Below are 19,764 nucleotides of genomic sequence, written 5' to 3'. Positions count from 1 at the left end.
GAGTTGTGAAAGGCTTGGTTATCAAACAGAGTGCAATGAAAAATGGGAAATAGACTGATGCAGCTGTAGTTAGGTGAAAATTTAGCTTTATTAATTTTTCTCCTATTTTTCATTTTAAATTTATTCTAGTTTTTATTATATTTTGTTTTATTTCCATCGGGGTTTCCTCTTTATTTTTGTCACTGTTTTGTATGTTTTTTTAAAAATGGGATTCAGGATAGGTGAATCTATGGAAAAAATAACTGGATTAACAGTTTCTTAGAATTATGGGAGAGCAAGTTGGGGAGAAACGGGGAGCTAATAATAAATAAGAAAGAAAAATGTCAAATGGGTTGTTGTGAGGACACAACTTTACAAAATATTAAAGTATGATGTTGTATGATATGTGCATTATATGTCACTAAAATATGGGAATTCCAGAGCAGCATAGAGTCACCATAGATTGTTGCCAACTCGATGGCAACAACAACTGACTATTGACAGGTTGCAAATTTCTATTAGAAAAATTCTGGTTTGAATGTATAAAATTTTTTAAGGCAGTGTATTTCAACGTCATAATTCCTGCATTCAACATCATAATTCACCCCTCCCCCTTTCTTCTAAGTAAGAGAGTATTTGTGGAAAATATAGAATTGCTTGCCCATTGACAGTCATGGATTTTACACGGATTTAAATAATTTTATTGGATGGCTAAACAAAACAAAATATTGTTATAGAGTTGATTTGGATCCATGTGACCCCACAGGACAAAGTAGAACTGCCTTATTGGTTTGCAAGGCTGAAAACCCTAAGGAAGCATGCTGCCGCTTATCTTCTGCAGAGGCTGGTCAGCAGCCCAAGCACTAAGCCACCGCCGCGCCATCAGGGCTTTCTTACTGAACAAACAAACAAACAACTCATTGTGGTAGAGTTGAATCCGACTTAAGGCAACCCTGTAAGACTAAGCAAAAATGTTCTTTTGCGTTTCCAAGGCTATATATCTTAAAGAGAGCAGAAAGCCTCATTCTTCTTCCGCTGGGCGGCTGCTGGTTTAGAACTCTTGAACCTTTGGTTAGCAGACCAAACCATAACCCACTATGCAACCAAGACTCCTTCTTAAACTTTAAAAAGAGCCCGAGTGGCGTTTGGAGCTGCTAAGTGGCCTAAGGTTTTAACCTCCCAGATGCATCGTGGGAAATACTGTTAAGATTTACCCTCTTCTAAACCCTGTACAGAACCAGGATGAGCATACCTGGGTCAACAGCCGATTTGGAGATTCAAGTTCGTTTTCCAGTTCAAGTTCGCCCCCCTGTGGTTAGTCTACGACAGCACACACTGACCACCTTTGTTTCCCTGCCGGTTGTTCGGGAGACTGGGACCATCCAGGGGGTCCGAACTGAAACACCAGATCCACTTGGAGTCCATCGCTCATGGGTTTCTACCCGTGACCTTTTCGGTTAGCAGTGGTTTGGTCATCCGCTGCGTCACTCGGACACCTTAAACGAATTTACGGATCAGAATTGATTCAGAGGTAATTTGCTACCTTTATTTAGTTAGCAGGCTGAACACGATTATAATTTTTCTAAATTTACGTTTCATTTGCCTAATTATTTTTGTCGAGGCTTTGGCGCAGGTACTGGTAAGATGTTTGCGGTGAAATTGAAAGCCCTGCTCAGCCGTTTCTGGGTAACCAGTTGCTCAAGGCTCTGCGGGCCGCGGGTCCCGCAGGCTGGGTCCCCGGGGCGCTCCGCCGCCCAGCTCTCCGTTAATATTTGGGAATTTTATCCCCGCAGTCCCCACGCTCTGCTGCGGCCGTTACTGGTGGATCGTCAACAAATGAATGTTTTCCAAAGTACCATAATAACGAACGCACCTCGTGGTTCTAGTTGAAAGTTAAAGCCGTCCGTAGGTGGGAGGAGGGGAAGGACAGTGGAATTGCTCGGGAAGCCCAGGCTGGCGGCTGGCCACACGGTGAACCGCGCCCTTGGGGCTTCGGAGCGTCCGTAGCAACCGAGCCAGTCCCCGGAGCCCCGGAGCTCCGCGGTGAGCGCCTGTTAAGTCCAGTAACTACTGCCGTGTCCAACAGTTTGTGTCAACCGGGAGACCCATTAATTGGGAGCATCGGGACTCCTTTCGTAGGGTCCCACAGTTTGGGTTGTTGGGAGAAGTTTCGACTCTTTTTGACCCCAGTTCAGGCCCGCCCTCTGCCTTTGAGACTATTAGGGTCTGGCAGGGTCCTCGAGTTCCAGGAAGAAAACTCCAGCAACTGGTCCTGTGAACGCATGCCATCCAGGGCTGGAAGGGACGACATGGAGTGGGTGGGGAGGCCACCCGGTCACTTGGCAGGAAAATAACATTCTGCTGAGATTGAATGACGTAAGAGACTTTCTTACCATGTCAATTGCTATACAGTCTTCAAGACTGTTCCTAGCTGGTGAAAATGTCTTCTTTATATATTTTATATATTTGCTTATACTATCTGACCTCTTGCAGTCAAATGATTTCACTCAGCTTAATGTTTTCAATGCTCATTTAGGCTCTGCATTTCTCTATGTCTGAATAATATTACGCTGCATGTACATATATATGCATATATATAATTTCATTTTTCCTGTCCTCTGTTAATGGACATTTTTGCTTCCATCTTTTGGCTATTGTGAAAAGTGCTTCAATGACATTGGTATACACGTTTATGTCAGTTCACATCTTCTGGGTATATGCAAAAGATTTTTGAGTTTCTGGGTTAGAGTGTAGCTCTATGTTGAGTTTTAGAAGGAACTGCCAAATGCTTTTCTACAGTAGCTTTCTCATTTTACATTGCCACAAACAGAGGCTGATCCTTACCAATGTCTATTAGGTTCCATGTTAAAGAGGGTGAGGCAATATCTCCTTGTGGTTTTGATTTGCAGGCTTTTAATGGTTAATGATGTTGAACATGCTTTCATGTTCTTGTTAGCCATTTGGATACTCACTTTGGTGAAATGTCTGTTTAAAACCTTTGCTCATTATTTGATTGGGTGGTTTATCTTTTTGTTGTTAAGTTATAGAATACACACATGCACACATACAGGAGTGGGATTCAAAAAGTTCAATAAAAAATGAAAAATTTCTTAATATTTTTTAAGTCACCATGTATGCATGTGTGTGTCTCTATACATATGATTTCTGAAAAATTTCTTCCAGTATGTATGTTGTTTTTTAATTTCATTGACAAAATACATTTATGAGTAAATTAAAAAAATTTTTTATGACATCTCATTGAACTATTTTGCTATAACTGTTCATGCTTTTGTTGCTATATATTAGCTTTCTTTTAAAAGTAGATCCCAATGCCATACTCCTATGATTTCTTATAAGAATTTTATGGTTTTAGTTTCCACATTTAGGCTTTTGATTCACTTTGAATTGTTTTTTGTGCATGGCATGAGGCATGGATCCTGATTTATTCTTCTGCATGTAGAAAGCAAATATTCTCAGCACCATTTAACAAAGATACTGCCTTTACTCCAGTATTAGCACCTTTGTCAGACAATTAGCTACATAAGCTACAGTATTACTGTAGATTATGGATTTGCTTATGAACTCTCAAATTATTTTCCACTGGTCTGACATAAAGCAAAAACGTCCACTGTCATCTGATTCTAACTCATGACCTGTGGTTAGCTGTCCAAGGATTACCTACCAGCGCCATCAGGGCTCCCTGGTATATATATCCTTCCGATACCAGTCCCCCAAGCCAACCTCATTGACCTGGAGTTGATGTTGACTCCTAGCCCCTTATAGGACAGGGCCGGACTGTAGCTGTGCATCCCAGACTGCCTTTATGAGAGTAGAAAGCTTCGTCTCTCTCTCTCTCTCTCTCTCTCTCTCTCTCTCTCTCTCTCTCAATATGATGCGTGGTTTTGAACTGCTGACCTTACCAATAGCAGCCCAGCTCATAGCCCATTATGCTTCTAGGGCTCCACAGACACCAGGCTACTTTAATTGCTGTGGCTTATAGTGTATTTTGAAATCAGGAAGTCTGACTCCTCCTACTTTATTTGCCTTTTCTAAGATGGCTCTAGTTTTTCTTGGTCCCTTGTGTTGCATCATAAATTTGGGATTAGCTTTTCTAATTTCTGCAAATAAGATTATTAGGATTTTGATGCGATTTGCATTTTATATATATGCTTTTTGGTATCATTGCCATCTTAACTATATTAAGATATGCAGTGTCCTTCCATTTATTTGGGTGATAAAATTTTTCTTTTAGCAATGTTTATAGATTTCTGTGTACAAGTTTTTTACCTTTCTATATAAATTTATTCTTAAGTACTTTATTTTTGAAGTTGTTGCAAATGGTTATGTTTTTCTTAATTTCTTTTTCCACTTGTTCATTGCTGATGCTTAACAACTTGACTCATCTTCGTGTGTTGACCTTTTATTCTGTCACTTTTCTTCATTTATTTATCAGTCTAGTCACTTTCTTGTAGCATCTTTGGTGTTTGTATTAGGCTGGGTAGACTAGAGAAACCAACCCAGAGACCCTCATATATGTGGAATAGAGAACTTTGTATCAAATAGTAATTGTATGTTAAGAAAACATCCCAGTTCAGTCCAGAACAAGTCTATAAGTCCAGTATTAGCCCATATGCCTGATACTAATCTATACATTCCTCTTCAGATGCATGCAACACATGCAATGATGCTGAATTCAGGAAGCTCACAGGCTAGTGGGTGGAAAATCTTGTGAATCCAGTGGTGGTGTAAACAGCTCAGGTGGCTCCTTCAGCTCCAGGTCTGTGGTTCTATCAGCGTAGATCCATGTGTCTTGTCAGTAGGAAGATGAAGCAGAGAAAGCATGTGTCCTCCCTTCAAGGAGGAAGAGAAGAGTTCCCAAAATCCCCAGAAGACCAGGCCCACACAGAGACATTGTTGGCTATGACCTGATTGACAGGTTATACTCTATCCCTTTGCAAGTTGACTGATTATGTAACAACCACAGTGTTTTCTATATCTATCTATCTATCTATCTATCTATCTATCTATCTATCTATCTATCTATCTATCTATCTATCCAACTATGTCATCTGCAGAAAGGAAGAGTTTTACTTCTCCCTGCCTGATGTGGAAACCACATATTCATTTACTTTTTCCGAGCCTAATTGCTCTGGCTGGGACTTCCATTACAATATTGAATCACAATGCTAAGAGTGAATATATATGCCTTGTTTCATATCTAAATGAGCGTTAAGAATGCTCTTGATCTTTTACCATTGATGGTGAAGTTATCTGTAGGTTTTTAATAAATGTCTTTTATTATATTGAATATAATGTAATAATTTCTTTCTGTTCATATTTTGCTGAGTGTTTTTATCATAAAAGGGTTTTGTCAAATGCATTCTTTTGCATTGCTTAATATGATCATGTAGCTCTTTTCCTGTGTTCTAATAAGATGGTATGTTACACTGATTGATTTTCTATTGTTGAACCACTCATGTCTTCCTAGAGCAAATCCCACTCGATTATGAGGGTGTAACCTTTTTAGTTTTGGATTAAATTTTGGATTTGGTTTGCTCATATTTTACTGTGAACTTTTATGATCTTGGTCCATCGTGCAATGCTTTTAAAAAAATTCAACATCTGATTCATTATCAGAATCATTCATTGTCCTGATTAATCTCTATTAAAGTTCGTTGCCCATCAGTGTTATTACCAATGCAGTACAATAATTGCTCAGTAAGAAGCCTAATGCTATGAAGCAGCAGTTCCCGAAATATTTTGTGCTTATAATTTGTGCTTGTATCTAGGTGATAATACTAAAAAAATTTCTCTGGTCAATATATTTAGAAAATGGTATTACATTGTTACGCATAGAGATTCGCAGTGCACATGAGGATATTAGTAAGTCTGAAAAGTCTTAGAGTAGTGAAACCTACTTAGTTTTGTTTAATACAATATTTACCAAACTCATTTCACAACAAAAAGCCTTCTGTGGGAATTCCATTCCCTCACAAGGAAACCTGATAGTGCTACAGAGTATGCTCTGGACTGTTACCTGCAAGGTTAGTGTTTCTTACCTAGTTTTTAGCTAACTTCCCCATGGAAGATAAACGAGGTAATCTGCTCCCCTACAGATGTACAACTTTGGAAGCTCTGTATAGAGTCACTGTAAATCCGAAACAACTCAATGGCAGTGGGCTTCGGCTATATCCCTCACGTCCAGACATGTTATTAAGAGGGACCAGCCCCTCGAAGGACACCAGCAAATAAGAGGAAGCCCCTCAGTGAGCTGGATTGAGACCCCGGCTGTAACAATAGGCTGAAAGACGGGAAAGATTGTGAGGATGGCACCAGGCCCAGTAGGGTCACTTTGTTGCACACAGGGTAAGTATGCGTCAGACCCTACCTGATGGCACTTAGCAGCAGTACCAACGTGTCAAAAGGGCAGTATTGGACAGTGGCGAGCACCTGTCTTCTAAGCAGTTGACCTTGATTGTATGAGGGAGCCTGTGGAGCACACAACTGCTAATTGAAAGAAGGGCTGTTAGAACGTTCCCAGAAGAATGGCCTGGCCACCTGATTTTGTAAAGATTACAGCCAAGAGAACCTATGGGGAAGTTCTAATTTGTCATGTGTTGACATTATGAGCCAGAAATCAACTTGATGGCTCCTAACAATGACACGCTCCGGAGAAACTGTACTCTGCAAAAGGCATTGTGGGAAAGACTGTTCCAAAGTAAACACTAGACCTTTATTTTTTCCACATAGTTCCACAATCCAGGTTTTAATGAATTAATTTCTCAAAAATGTTTTGTACTAATTCATTACAATACCAAGGGGAATTAAAAAATGACAATAACTTAATAAATAATTTTATTCCTCTTACTTGGCATTATACTTTCAAGAGCTTTGTAAGAAATCATTAAATCATTTGCAAATTTGATATTTACTGGTTGTGGGTGGGATTTGTCTTTTCTAACCCTCTTACTTTACTTTGGTTTAAAACAAAGCCTGTTCTTTCTGGAAATTTCTAACTTATCTTTTAACAAATCTAATTGGAAAGACTGAAAGTGGGCTTTAAGACCTCTATTCATAATTCCCAATATTCATTTCTGAACACATTGTGTCTATAACAGTAGGTAGGCAGAATCAATATAATCCTAGTTCACTTAGCTAAACATATCATTTGAAATACAATCTTTTTACACATCCCAATTCAATGTTCTCTTCTCCATCCAGACTATTGCATTCATATGCCCATGACCTTAGCCCCATGGTAGGGCATTGCTCTATGAGTCGATACCAGCTGGACAGCACTTAATATCAGCAGGCAGACGTTACTGGACGGTATGACTGGTGAATGCTCTTGGCCCCAACTCCACAGCTGTAGGATAGAGTCCACCCACAGGCATCTCAGAAGAAAGGACTGGTGATGAACTTCTAAAAGCTCAGTCATAAAAACCCACGACTCAGCACTGACATGGTGGATGTTACAAGTTTCCCTCAGTCAATGCAGTGTATTGATATAGCTGAAAGAAATTCTATCTCATTTGCTTCATGATCAGCTCTGATCGCCCTACCTCATTGGAAAACAAGAGAACTTTAGAAGACAGGTTTGGAGATGTGGAGTGTAGCTTGTTTAACATTAACTGATTAACAACAAACCTGTTGCCACTGAGTTGCTTCTGGCACATAGTGACCAGGTAAAATAGAGTGGAACTGCTCCTCTAGGTCTCTGAAATTGTAAATCTTTATAGGAGCAGACAGCCTCATCTTTGTCATACCTGCTGGGTTTGAACAGCTGACCTTGGAGTTCGAAGCCCAACTTGTGGATACTCAAATCTTCCTGCCTATTTGTGAAGCAGGCACCAGAGGCAAACCTTGATGGAAGAATTTGAGTTCCCCATTCCCCACAGAATCGGGACCAAAGGATGGCACGAACCCTTCAATGTATTGCTTAGCTTTCAAATTCAGTTAAAGTATGGACACTAATAAAAATCTGGTTAATGATGAATATGTATAGTTGCTACAACATTATGTGCTTTGGGGTAGAGGTTTGAGGGAATACTTTAGAGTTTGGTGATAGGCAGGAAGTATTCTTGGTAAAATAATGACTCAGAATCACGACTAATAAAATGTTTAAATAATTGATATTTGCTAACTTATACTTTCAAAGTTTTTGTATTAGTAACCTTTATATGATTAGTTATAAAATGTGCTGCCTCACTTCTGATTTATCAAATATATACTCTAGAGGGAAACTGAAAGGCACTACTGTGGAGCAGAGTTACACAATCCTGATGCCTCCGGGGTCGCTGTGAGTTGCAATTGATTTTTTTTAAATCATTTTATTAGGGGCTCATAAAACTCATTACAATCCATATATACATCAATTGTGTAAACACATTTGTACATTCATTGCCCTCATCATTCTTTTTTTTAAACATTTTATTAGGGGCTCATACAACTCTTATCACAATCCATACATATACATACATCAATTGTATAAAGCACTTCCGTACATTCATTGCCCTAACCATTTTCAAAGCATTTGCTCTCCAGTTAAGCCCTTTGCATCAGGTCCTCTTTTATTTCCCCTCCCTCCCCGCTCCCCACTCCCTCATGAGCCCTTGATAATTTATAGATTGTTATTTTGTCATAACTTGCCCTATCTGGAGTCTCCCTCCTCCCCCCCACCCCCCGCCCGCCTTTCTCTGCCATCCATCTCCCATGGAGGAAGTCACATGTGGATCCTTGTAATGAGTTCCCCCTTTCCAACCCACTCACCCTCCACTCTCCTAGCCTCACCCCTCACACCCCTGGTCCTGAAGGTATTGTCCACCCTGGATTCCCTGTGCCTCCAGCTCCCATATGCACCAGTGTACAACCTCGGCCCTCTCCAGATCTGTAAGGTAGAATTCGGATCACGGTAGTTGGGGGGAGGAAGCATCCAAGATCTGGGGGAAAGCTGTGTTCTTCATGGGTACTACATCGCACCCTAATTGACCCATCTCCTCTCCTAAACCCCTCTATGAGGGGATCTCCAGTGGCTGACAAATGGGCCTTGGGTCTCCACTCTGCACTTCCCCCTTCATTCACTATGGTATACACACACACACACACACACACACATATATACATATACATATATATTTTTTGCATGATGCCTTATACCTGGTCCCTTCGGCACCTCGTGATCACACAGGCTGGTGTGCTTCTTCCATGTGGGCTTTAGAGTTGCAATTGATTTAAGGACAACTGGGTAACTTTTATGCAGGTTTGTGGTTTAAAATGTGCTTACTGCTGTAGCATGAATTTGATCCAAGTAATATCCTGGGTAGATGTCAACAATAACTCGTGGTCAATGTAGTTGCTGAGAAGGGGGCATGGTTTCTCCTACTTGAACTTTGTAGCCTAGGTTGGACTATATTGTGGCTATTTGTACAAATAGGAAAATGCACACAGTCTTGCTAGTGTCTTGGATTTGAACTATATTTCTAATTGAATGGGTAATCTCCAAATTATTGTATCAATTATTCTCGTATTTTAATAGAGCTTCTTTACTAAAGCAACCATAGCTCCTATGTACAGATGTAGCCATCACATAAAAGGCCCATGCTATAGGAAAGATCGCAATATTTATGATTTGTTGGGATGTGTGTAGGGGGGAGGAAATCATCTAATTTTTCTGACTTTTCTATAAGGGCCTCAATTGTCAGAAGATAGCATAGATTCTATACTCAGCTTGGTGACTTATTAAAGCATAACCAGTTGCCAGCCTATCATTTTTGCCTTGCGATGACACCAAGTGTGTCAGAGCAGAACTGTAATACATAGGGCTTGGTTTTCAGTGTATGATATTTAGGAAGTAGATCTTCAGGCCTTTCTTCTGAGGTATCTCTGGTATACTGTAATTGCCGAACTTAACATATATATAGATATTGGGCTACAACAAAAGAACAATTGTGAGGTTCACACAGGATCAGGCAGTGTTTCATTCTGTTGTACATAGGGTGTTATGGGCTGTAATCGACCTGAGAGCACCTCCCAACAACAACAACAACAACAACAACAACAACAACAAAGTACTTATTATTTTGACTTTTGTAGGAAATGTGTGCTGACACTAGGTAGTTTTTAAGACTTTCAATTTATATTGGCTTGCTTTGGTTAGATTTTTAATTTGGTTTTAGCAGGAAAAATCATTTTACAAGTTATAACCCAAACTCACTGTGGCGTCTACCCCAATTCATAGCAACCTTAGATGTATTCACCTCTTCAACTTCCTTCTGATGGCTTCCTATAATCTTTGCCTCTTGCTCTTCATGATCTTGGGTAGTTCTTATCAGTGAAATAAAGTCACGATCTACCTTTTGTGAGGTGTCGTGAGCACCTTATGACAGTTCCACAGACAGAGCTTAGGAACCAGTCAGCTTGTGCACCAGGACAGCGGCTGTGCAGTCTCGAAGCTTTGCACAGTGACTTGGTCAGGTTCCTTCAGGAGCATAACTTACTCTATGAGCCTGACGGTCTTTTAGCCAATTTATTCCACAGAGCATTCACACATTTCAATAGCAAGTCAAGAAAACACAGGCAGGACTTAACGGCAAGAGTGCCATCGCAGAACCCGAGAAGCTCTCTCTGGCTCTTTGTTGGATTCTTATCCAACTTTTGGTGTTGCTGGAGGTGTGGTCGTGGGCATTCAGCCTGGTAAAGGGGTCAGCCTCCCATGTTATGTCCGATAGCCTTGGATTCTGGCCAGTTCATGTGTCCTTCTTCTCAGTCATTTTGTTGTTTACATTTTCGTTCTGGGTGACTTTCTTTCTTTTTTTTATACATTTTATTAGGGGCTCATACAACTCTTATCACAATCCATACATATACATACATCAATTGTATAAAGCACATCCGTACATTCTTTGCCCTAATCATTTTCAAAGCATTTGCTCTCCAGTTAAGCCCTTTGCATCAGGTCCTCTTTTTTTCCCCTCCCTCCCCGCTCCCCCCTCCCTCATGAGCCCTTGATAATTTATAGATTGTTATTTTGTCATATCTTGCCCTATCCGGAGTCTCCCTTCCCCCCCTTCTCTGCCGCCCATCTCCCAGAGAGGAGGTCACATGTGGATCCTTGTAATGAGTTCCCCCTTTCCAACCCACTCACCCTCCACTCTCCCAGCCTCACCCCTCACACCCCTGGTCGTGAAGGTATCATCCACCCTGGATTCCCTGTGCCTCCAGCCCCCATATGTACCAGTGTACAACCTCTGCCCTCTCCAGTTCTGCAAAGTAGAATTCGGATCATGGTAGTTGGGGGGAGGAAGCATCCAGGATCTGGGGGAAAGCTGTGTTCTTCATGGGTACTACATCGCACCCTGACTGATCCATCTCCTCTCCTAAACCCCTCTATGAGGGGCTCTCCAGTGGCCAACAAATGGTCCTTGGGTCTCCACTCTGTACTTCCCCCTTCATTCACTATGGTATATATATATTCTCTCTTTTTTTTTGCATGATGCCTTATACCTGGTCCATTTGGCACCTCGTGATCGCACAGGCTGGTGTGCTTCTTCCATGTGGGCTTTATTGCTTCTGAGCTAGATGGCCGCTTGTTCACTGTCAAGCCTTTAAGACCCCAGACACTATCTTTTCTGACAGCCTGGCACCATCAGCTCTCTTTGCCACATTTGCTTATGCACCCGTTTGTCTTCGGCGATCGTATCATGGTGGTGTGCAGCCAATGATATGATTTTTTGTTCTTTGATGCCTGATAACTGATCCCTTCGGGACCACATGATCACACAGGCTGGTGTGTTCTTCCATGTGGGTTTTGTTGCTTCTGAGCTAGATGGCCGCTTGTTTATCTTCAAGCCTTTAAGACCCCAGACACTATCTCTTTTGATAGCCTGGCACCATCAGCTTTCTTCACCACATTTACTTGTTCACCTGCTTTGGCTTCAGCAGTTGTGTCGGCAGGGTGAGCATTGTAGAGTGCCAATGTAATAAAAGAAAGTATTCATGCATTGAGGGAGTGCTTGAGTAGAGGCCCAATGTCTGGGTGACTTTCTTGTCACACTTCTCATTGTCCATGGTTACTCCATTTTGAATGCTCTATTCATGAGGTTATATAGTAAAAGGCTTGTGAACCTCCATTATAGTCTGCATGGCTTGTCCTCCTTGAGGGAAGCCAGTCTCCCCGAGGCGAGAGCACAGAAGTAGCCCAGAGGGAGGCCCACCAGAAGAGGAAGTAAGGCTCTCACCAACATTGAGCAACAACTTGACAGTGTCCTGAGCGAACTGCTTTAGAAGTGGATCCTCCAGCCTTGCTCAGGTCCTTAGACGAGGGAGCTCCTTCCTCACTGACATCTGATGGAAACAGCAGGTGACATTTCATTATGCCTTCATAGCAAATCCTGAGCCCATTCTGCTTAACTGTGTTCCATAGAGATTGTGAAATAATAAAAAATGATTATTGCTGTTTTAAGGGGAGGTTTTGGAGTAATTTGTTGCTCAACATTGTACAACGAATATAGTAAGCAAGTGTGAGTTTAGTTACTCTAAAAATTCTGGATGTCTTGAGAAAAGAATTTCACTGCAGACTTGCTTTTATTTCTGTCACATCCTCATTTTTCCTGTCCCACCTTCAGCTTCACCTGACCCTACCCCACTCCAGTCTTCTGCAAACATCTCCCACCTCCCGGCCACGACAGGCAATGTCGCTGCTGACATGGCCAGTTCTACCTGGCTTGCTTGTCTCCAGCTAGTATTAATGCCTGATGAATGAATTGTTCAGGTTTTGGTTTTAAACTAAGTCTTATTTGTAAGTCGAATACATAAGCCATATCAAAACAAGGCTATGCTGGTTAAATAGGTTTGTAAGTAGTTTCCCTCATTTACCACATAACCAACGACACGCAGACCCGTACAAACTCACACACAGGGCAGCAGCTCACATACGTGGCAGTCTGTTAAGCTCATTTCTCTGTAATTCCAAGGTCGAGATCAGCCTTTCTCGAGGCTGGGCAGATTGTGCCATTGTCATCGTGAGAGCAACCGTTGTTCCTCATCCTAAAGGGTTGGGCAGCGAACGCCCCCCATTTCAACGTTAGACAATATGAGCAGAAGTATCCCCACCCATTTACAACTGCCTCTTGACAGGCTGGCACCATCCCCTGCGAACAGAACCTCTTCTTATACCACCCCAAAATCTGTTCCTGCAGTCACCAGATCATTAGAGATCTGAATGGTCGGAAAAGATTTTATTGGTGTCACAAAACATTGATTATTGTTTGCTATAATGTTCTATATTTATGCTGAGCCTAAGAGGCCATCTACGAAACTCTTTATTGCTCTTACCTTGAGGAGAGTATTCATTATATTGTGCCTTCTTTATGATGACTATGGGAGAGGTGCCGTGTACCTTCCCCAGGAATAATTGCTGCTTCTGTGAAGCTGTCTTGTTTTTAAGCTTATAAATACTGTACATTTTGTCTCTGAGCATTATTTTTAAAAAGCATAGCAAAACCCTTGCAGCTGATTTTTATGGCGTAAACATTATTTATTCTTCCCATCCCAGTTCCATCTTACTGCTTTACTGTATTTTATACCCCTGTCTCTTTTTGGCCAATTCATAAGTTTATTTTCTCTCATATTCATATTCAAATTTCACCTTTAAAACTTTAAAATGCATCAATCAACAAGTGAGCATGGATTAATGTGGGTTAGTGTATTAAAACCAAATAACAACAAACTCATGGCCATCCGATCGATAGTGAACCTGTCGGACAGGTAGAACTGCCCCTGGGGTGTCTGAGACTGGAACACCATATGGGAGTAGAAAGGCCCATCTCTCCCCTGGATATACCAATAGGCAGTTTAATATAAAACCAAATATTGAGTCAGGGTTTTAGTCCAGAAGATTTCTAAAATAGTGAATTATCATGAGGAGTTGAGGCTTTCCATTATAGCAAATAGTTACAATTTCTGGAACCCCAAGGGCAGTGCTACTCTGTCCCATAAAGTTGCTGAGTCAGAGTGTAATCTGTGGTTGTTTTTGTTTGTTTTCTTCCTCACCCCCTGCCCCCATCCACAGATCCACTCTCCAGTGAAGCAAGCAAATCTGGTATAAAGTATAAAACACAAATACTAAAAGTTTCTGGATATTGTTCTATAAGCATAATTACTCATAATGAGTAAGTATGAGGTGTGGGGGGGTTCTCTGTGTGTGTGTGTCTGTGTGCTGGGGTGCTGTTGGGGTTCGGGTAGCTCAATTCAGTGGAAAAACTGAATTGAAAAGTGGAGTCTTTCTACAAATCTTAGTGCCCTAGTGCAGGGAATGCACGGGCAATCATAGATAACAAAGGAAACACTCTGAGGAAGACAAAATAGATGAGTGGGACCTATTAAAACGAAAGCACTCATGTACATAGAAAGACTTCATTGAAAGTAAAAAAAATTGCCCACAGACTGGGAAAATATTTAGTAATAACATAACAAAGGACCAATTACTAAAATCAACAGTGTTTTACAAGCCTACAAGACAAAAACTAGCAACCGTCTAAGAAGGTGGGCAAAGGATTCACAAGGTGAACAGAAGATTCAGAAAAGATGACACCTGAGTGGCAATAAACACATGAGGAAATGCTCTCATTCACTAGCCATCCAGGAAATGCAAGTTAAAACAATCATGAGATACCTACCACCTACCACCCATAACTGTGGCACAATTTAAAAACAAACAAATGGAGAGCAACCAATGTTGGAGAGGGTATGGAGATATAAGAACACTTATTCACTGCTTCTGGGCTTGTGAATACGGACAGCTTCATTGGAAGGTGATCTGGTGATTCTTAAAGCAGATGATAACGAAATACAATATGGTTCAGCAATACCATTATTGGGCATATTCCCCGAAGAAATGAGAAGCAGATCATGAATAGATGTTTGCTGCCCCATGTTCATCACAGCATAGTTAACAATAGCCAGAAGCTGGAAACAGCCTAAATTCCCATCATTAGAAGATTGGATTTAAAAAACTCAGGTTTAGACATACAATGGAGTACTGCACATCCCTAAAAAATAGCGACGAATCCATGAAATATCTAACAAAGTGGAAGGAGCTGGAAGACAGCTGAGTGAAGTTAGTCAATCAAAAAGGACAAATGTGAGTCCACCGCTGTAGGAACAAGAAGCCGAATGAGCACACGCTCAGGCTTGTGGGGCATCCAGTCTGCTGTCTGAGAGGCCAGCCAGCCTGGGAGAGAGCCTGACCGGTGCTAACGAAGCAAACAACATCTGCTGTAGGTAAGTATCTTGAAGGTCACTTTGCCAGGGGTGCCTCACATCAGATGGGATCAAATGGTCAAGGGAGGGGCAGGGGTGTTGTCCAGAGAGTGGCTGCCATGTAAATCTATGTTGAGGTGTCTGTTCCCAGACAGGTAGGAAGCCCTACTAGAGGGATGAGGGATGTTGATTGGAAAAGCAAGCCAGGAGAGGGGAAAAGGAGCAAGCATGTCTGGGGAACACAAATACATGCCTGTTGGTTGTAAAAGAGGGAGGGCTGACCTCCAGTTGGGGGAAGAAGGACTGAAATGCTTTTGCATACACTAGGAGGGGAGTGTCTTTGGTGGTAGGTACTGAATGGACCACACTGACCCTGGATTCTAGGTGTATTCTGGGGACACAGCTTGGGTACTGTGCAGTGCTGGGGGACTGAATCCTGGATCTTCAAGGTACACAGCATGCTCGGGAGGCTGCGAGGAAACTCCACCAGGTGAACTTGACTCTTCCTCAAACACACTGGTAAGACTTAAGCCAGAAAATACCTGGTGTCTGAGGAAGCAGAACACAGCTATACTAATATTGGAGATATATTGATAGGGGGCCAAACATCATCTGGCTATATCAATGCCTTATATGCTCTGTTAACATATGCATTATTCCAGCAAACCTGCGATGGTCATTCTGTTTTATTTCGTTCTTATTTGTTCCTATTAGGGTGTATCTCAGAGGGGTTTTGACATTGGAGGTCACCCTCTTGAATGGTTTTATGTTTTTCTTTTTGGTTGGTATATGCAATTAATAACTGATGAACCTATAGGGATAGCAAGTAGAATAAGGGCTTTGGGGAGTGGGGATACAGTGGTGGTGGTGGTGGTGGGGCAGGTAAAAGGGATATGGTGTAAAGGAGTACAGGAACAAAAAGAATGCTTGGAAACTTATTGTGGTAGCAATTGTACAATTCCACTTGATGTAATTGAACTGTGGGATGTTTGATATATGTATTAACTCCCATTGAATTAAAAAATAAGATTCTATATTCAGAATCTAAAATTTGATTTAAATATTGATCATATCTGAGACATTTTTCTGTTATTCTCTTGGAAAGTAATTAATGATTAAAATATCCTTTTAATGGATAGCTAAATCAAGTTTATTTTTTACTTATCTTCCATTGATTCCCCTGAGTCAGTTGCGTTCAATGAATAACAGAGGAAAAACTTTGAGTAGTCATTAGTATATAAAACTCATTGTGATTAAGAATGAGTGTGTTTCATATATGTTAGCTTCATTTACTTCTCTGAAACAAAACCAAAGAATTCTCTTAGTAGAATAAGATGCTGATATTATCTCCTTTATAAATGAAGATACTGCACATTAGTAGAGATCAGTACATAACTTTAGGCTCATCCAGTTTATCTCATTTCAACAAGTCACTATTTAATTGGTCTGCTTTAGTGACTTTATGCAAAGAACCTACCTCTCCAAGTTAAAGCAAAACAATGCAATTGTTAGGTTCAAAAGTCTTCATGATACATCAATGCATGGTGATATCTTCAGGTCTGGTGTAGCTTTCAGGAAGCCTGGTCGCACTGTATAGTAGGTGCTTAACCACAAGACCAGTGGTTCAAACCACTAGCTACTCTGCAGGAGAAAGATGAGGCTTGCTGCTTCCGTAAATGTACAGCCTCACAAACCCTGCAGAGGGTTGCTGGGAGTAAGACTCAACTTGAGGAAGGCCGGTTTGAGTTTGTTATTGTTTTGTTTAGGGTTTCTATGTAGACATGACTTTAAGTTATAAAGTGCCTCTTGGTAATCTTCTGTCTAAACTAAGTGACCTTGATTCCATCAGTCTTTACAAACAAATCCCTTTTCTTACATCTAAAAAACAAAACAAAACAAAAAGAAGCTCACAGGGGCAGTTCTACACTCATGAGTCAGCATCGAATCGATGGCAGTGAATTAAAAAAATTGTTGTTAAAATGCAATCAAATTAAAATTTCTAACTGGCACTTATTTAAACGGAACATTGTGGATATTATTTGTTAGTGCTGGATATAAAAAGATAAAAAAGACTCTTTAGATTATCGTTTGTACATAAATGTTTAGTGTGTATTTGTATGTACCTAGTTCTTCTGTACTTCATGTTTTACAATGAGTGTTCCAAGTAAATAAAAAAAACATTGACACACAACATAAACCCAATATAAGAATGCATGGACCATTACAGCCGCTTGTGATTCCTTCACAGACCATTCATCACATTAGCATTTTGCTTCAAAGCCAAATGGCTTCCTATGGTGAGTACAGAGATTGAAGATATTTAACTAAGTAAGTTAGAAGACGGTTTTATCTTTTCAGTATCAGCTCATTGAAATTTTCCTGAATAAAATAGTAAATAAGTGATCCCTGGAAGATGAACAGAAATGGCTCCTGCTTAAGTTTTAGTTCTTTTCCCCTTCAATGTCCAAGGATCCCTAAATCATCTTTAAGTACTTCAAACACTTTCGTTTCCAACATTCTAAATACTGAACTTTCATAATAAGTATGGGTTATATTTAGACATATTGTTTTGGGAACAATTGTGAATATTTTATTACTACAAAATTATATATGAGTATATCTATATATCTCACTGCCATCGAGTCAGTTTTGACTCATAGCAACTCTTTAAGACAGGATAGATCTTCCCTCATGTAACTCTCTAAGGGAGTCTCATCTTTCTTCTGAAGAGTGGCTGGTGGTTTTGAATTGCTGACCCTGGGGTTAAGAGCCTAATGCTTAATCCATTATGCCACCAGGACTCCTGCAAAAAAAAAACAACCAAACAAACTATATATATATGTGTGTGTGTGTTATTTATTATGGTGATGAACTTATGAATTCTGAAAATGTACTTTTGTATTTCATTAACTTGACTATATTACCGTATATATATGCGAGTATAATATGACCTGAATATCAGCTGAGGCACCTAATTTTACCACAAAAACTGCATTAAAAATGTGCTGAAAAACTCTGCTTATACTCGAGTCTATAGGTACACTCCAAGCTTCTGTTTTGCTTTACTGGCTATAAATTTTCTAAGTTCTTAGTAAGCCTGCTTCATGTTCCAGGGGTGTGCAGAGTTTTGAGGGGCTTAAAATGTTATAGTAGTACATCAGAGAGGACTATCAGATCAACGGTCACCTCTACACGATCCCTGCAGGTCTGGTGTACCTATGTCAGGGGACAACTAAGTAGACCCAGAATTTTATGCCTGTACTGATAGCGGGTCCAATCTCTTGCAGTGCAGAACCCAGCCATTTCTTATGAGGTACTGTCACCTCCCAGGGATGCTGCTATAGCCAAGGAGATGGTTATGTTTGACCTCTATCACCTAGACTCAAGAGATCTGTCTCAGAAAATATTTCTTCCATGAGCTTCCTCAGGCAGCTTTAGTTTTCTGCCTTGGGGAAAGCCAGGCAAGGAAGGAAGTCTTTATATATACACATACACACACACACACTCATGCACATGCACACATAGAATATATACTATGAGCTGATATAGTTTTAATAGTTTACTTGTGCTGATTTCATTTTGAAGAGTACATCCACTCTATTCATTGGCATGGCTAGATTCTGAATATTAGAGATTGTTATGTGAAAATAGTGAATGAAGACATCAGATCACAAAATAGAAAGTGACTATATCATTATATAACTGCCAAATGACATTATTACATAACTTCCAAATCACTGTGAATCCTGGCTCAGCCAAGTTGACCCATAATATCACAGATTTGTTTCACACCTCAGCATTTGTTACTGACAAATATATGTTACTAATGTACAAAATAGATAGTAGGTTTTGTGGTTATTGTAAATGTGCAAGTTGGATAATAAAACAATGATAAAATTGATAAGTGAGGAGTAGGTGCAATTATATCCTGTAGTTTATCTCTATTTACAATAATTATTTTAAATATTTTCAGGAAATTTAAATTAGTGTTGATATTTTGAATCTCTTCTCTTTATTTTTCTTATCCATAAAATAAGTCAAACAATATTATACAATACATGATACATAGATGACTGCTTAAGGATGTCACTTGGAGAACTTAGGTGTACTTACACCAAACTATAGACTTTTCAATTGCCTCATATGCATGGGGCTCTGAGGGCATAGTTGGTTACTATGTATGTCAGTGCAGGTTGACTAGAGCAACAAATCCAGACACACACACACACACACACACACACACATACGTATAGAAATAGCTTTATATAAAAGAGTAATTGTGTATTAAGAAAACATCCAAGCACAATCCAGAGCAAGTCCATAAGTCCGATATTAGCCCATGTGTCCAGTACCAGTCTGTAAATTTCCTCATGCAACGCATGCAATGATGCTGAGTGCAGACCAGTGGGTGGAAAGTCTTGTGGGTCCAGTGGCGGTGGAAGCATCTTAGCACTGGCATGGGTCTCCATGTGGGTCCTCCAAGGCTCTGGATGGCATCAACATAACTCCATCTGGCATGTCAACAGG

The 19,764-nt window shown here is 40.5% G+C and overlaps 1 protein-coding gene across 2 annotated transcripts in view; it reads left to right on the top strand.

The window, feature by feature from the left end:
• TMEM232 (transmembrane protein 232) overlaps nt 1-19,764 on the top strand; it is a 50,948-nt gene that overhangs the window by 10,606 nt on the left and 20,578 nt on the right. For both annotated transcript variants that reach the window (XR_012782837.1, XM_075541373.1), the window contains exon 3: nt 14,048-14,147. The gene's annotated coding sequence lies outside the window, so the exon portion shown is untranslated. The remainder of the gene's footprint in view (nt 1-14,047; nt 14,148-19,764) is intronic.

Source organism: Tenrec ecaudatus, chromosome 2 (genome assembly GCF_050624435.1).
Source record: "Tenrec ecaudatus isolate mTenEca1 chromosome 2, mTenEca1.hap1, whole genome shotgun sequence".
In the NCBI taxonomy this organism is placed as follows: Eukaryota; Metazoa; Chordata; class Mammalia; order Afrosoricida; family Tenrecidae; genus Tenrec; species Tenrec ecaudatus.
Note: the sequence above shows the minus strand (reverse complement) of the source record. Positions and strands in the feature narration are given on the sequence as shown.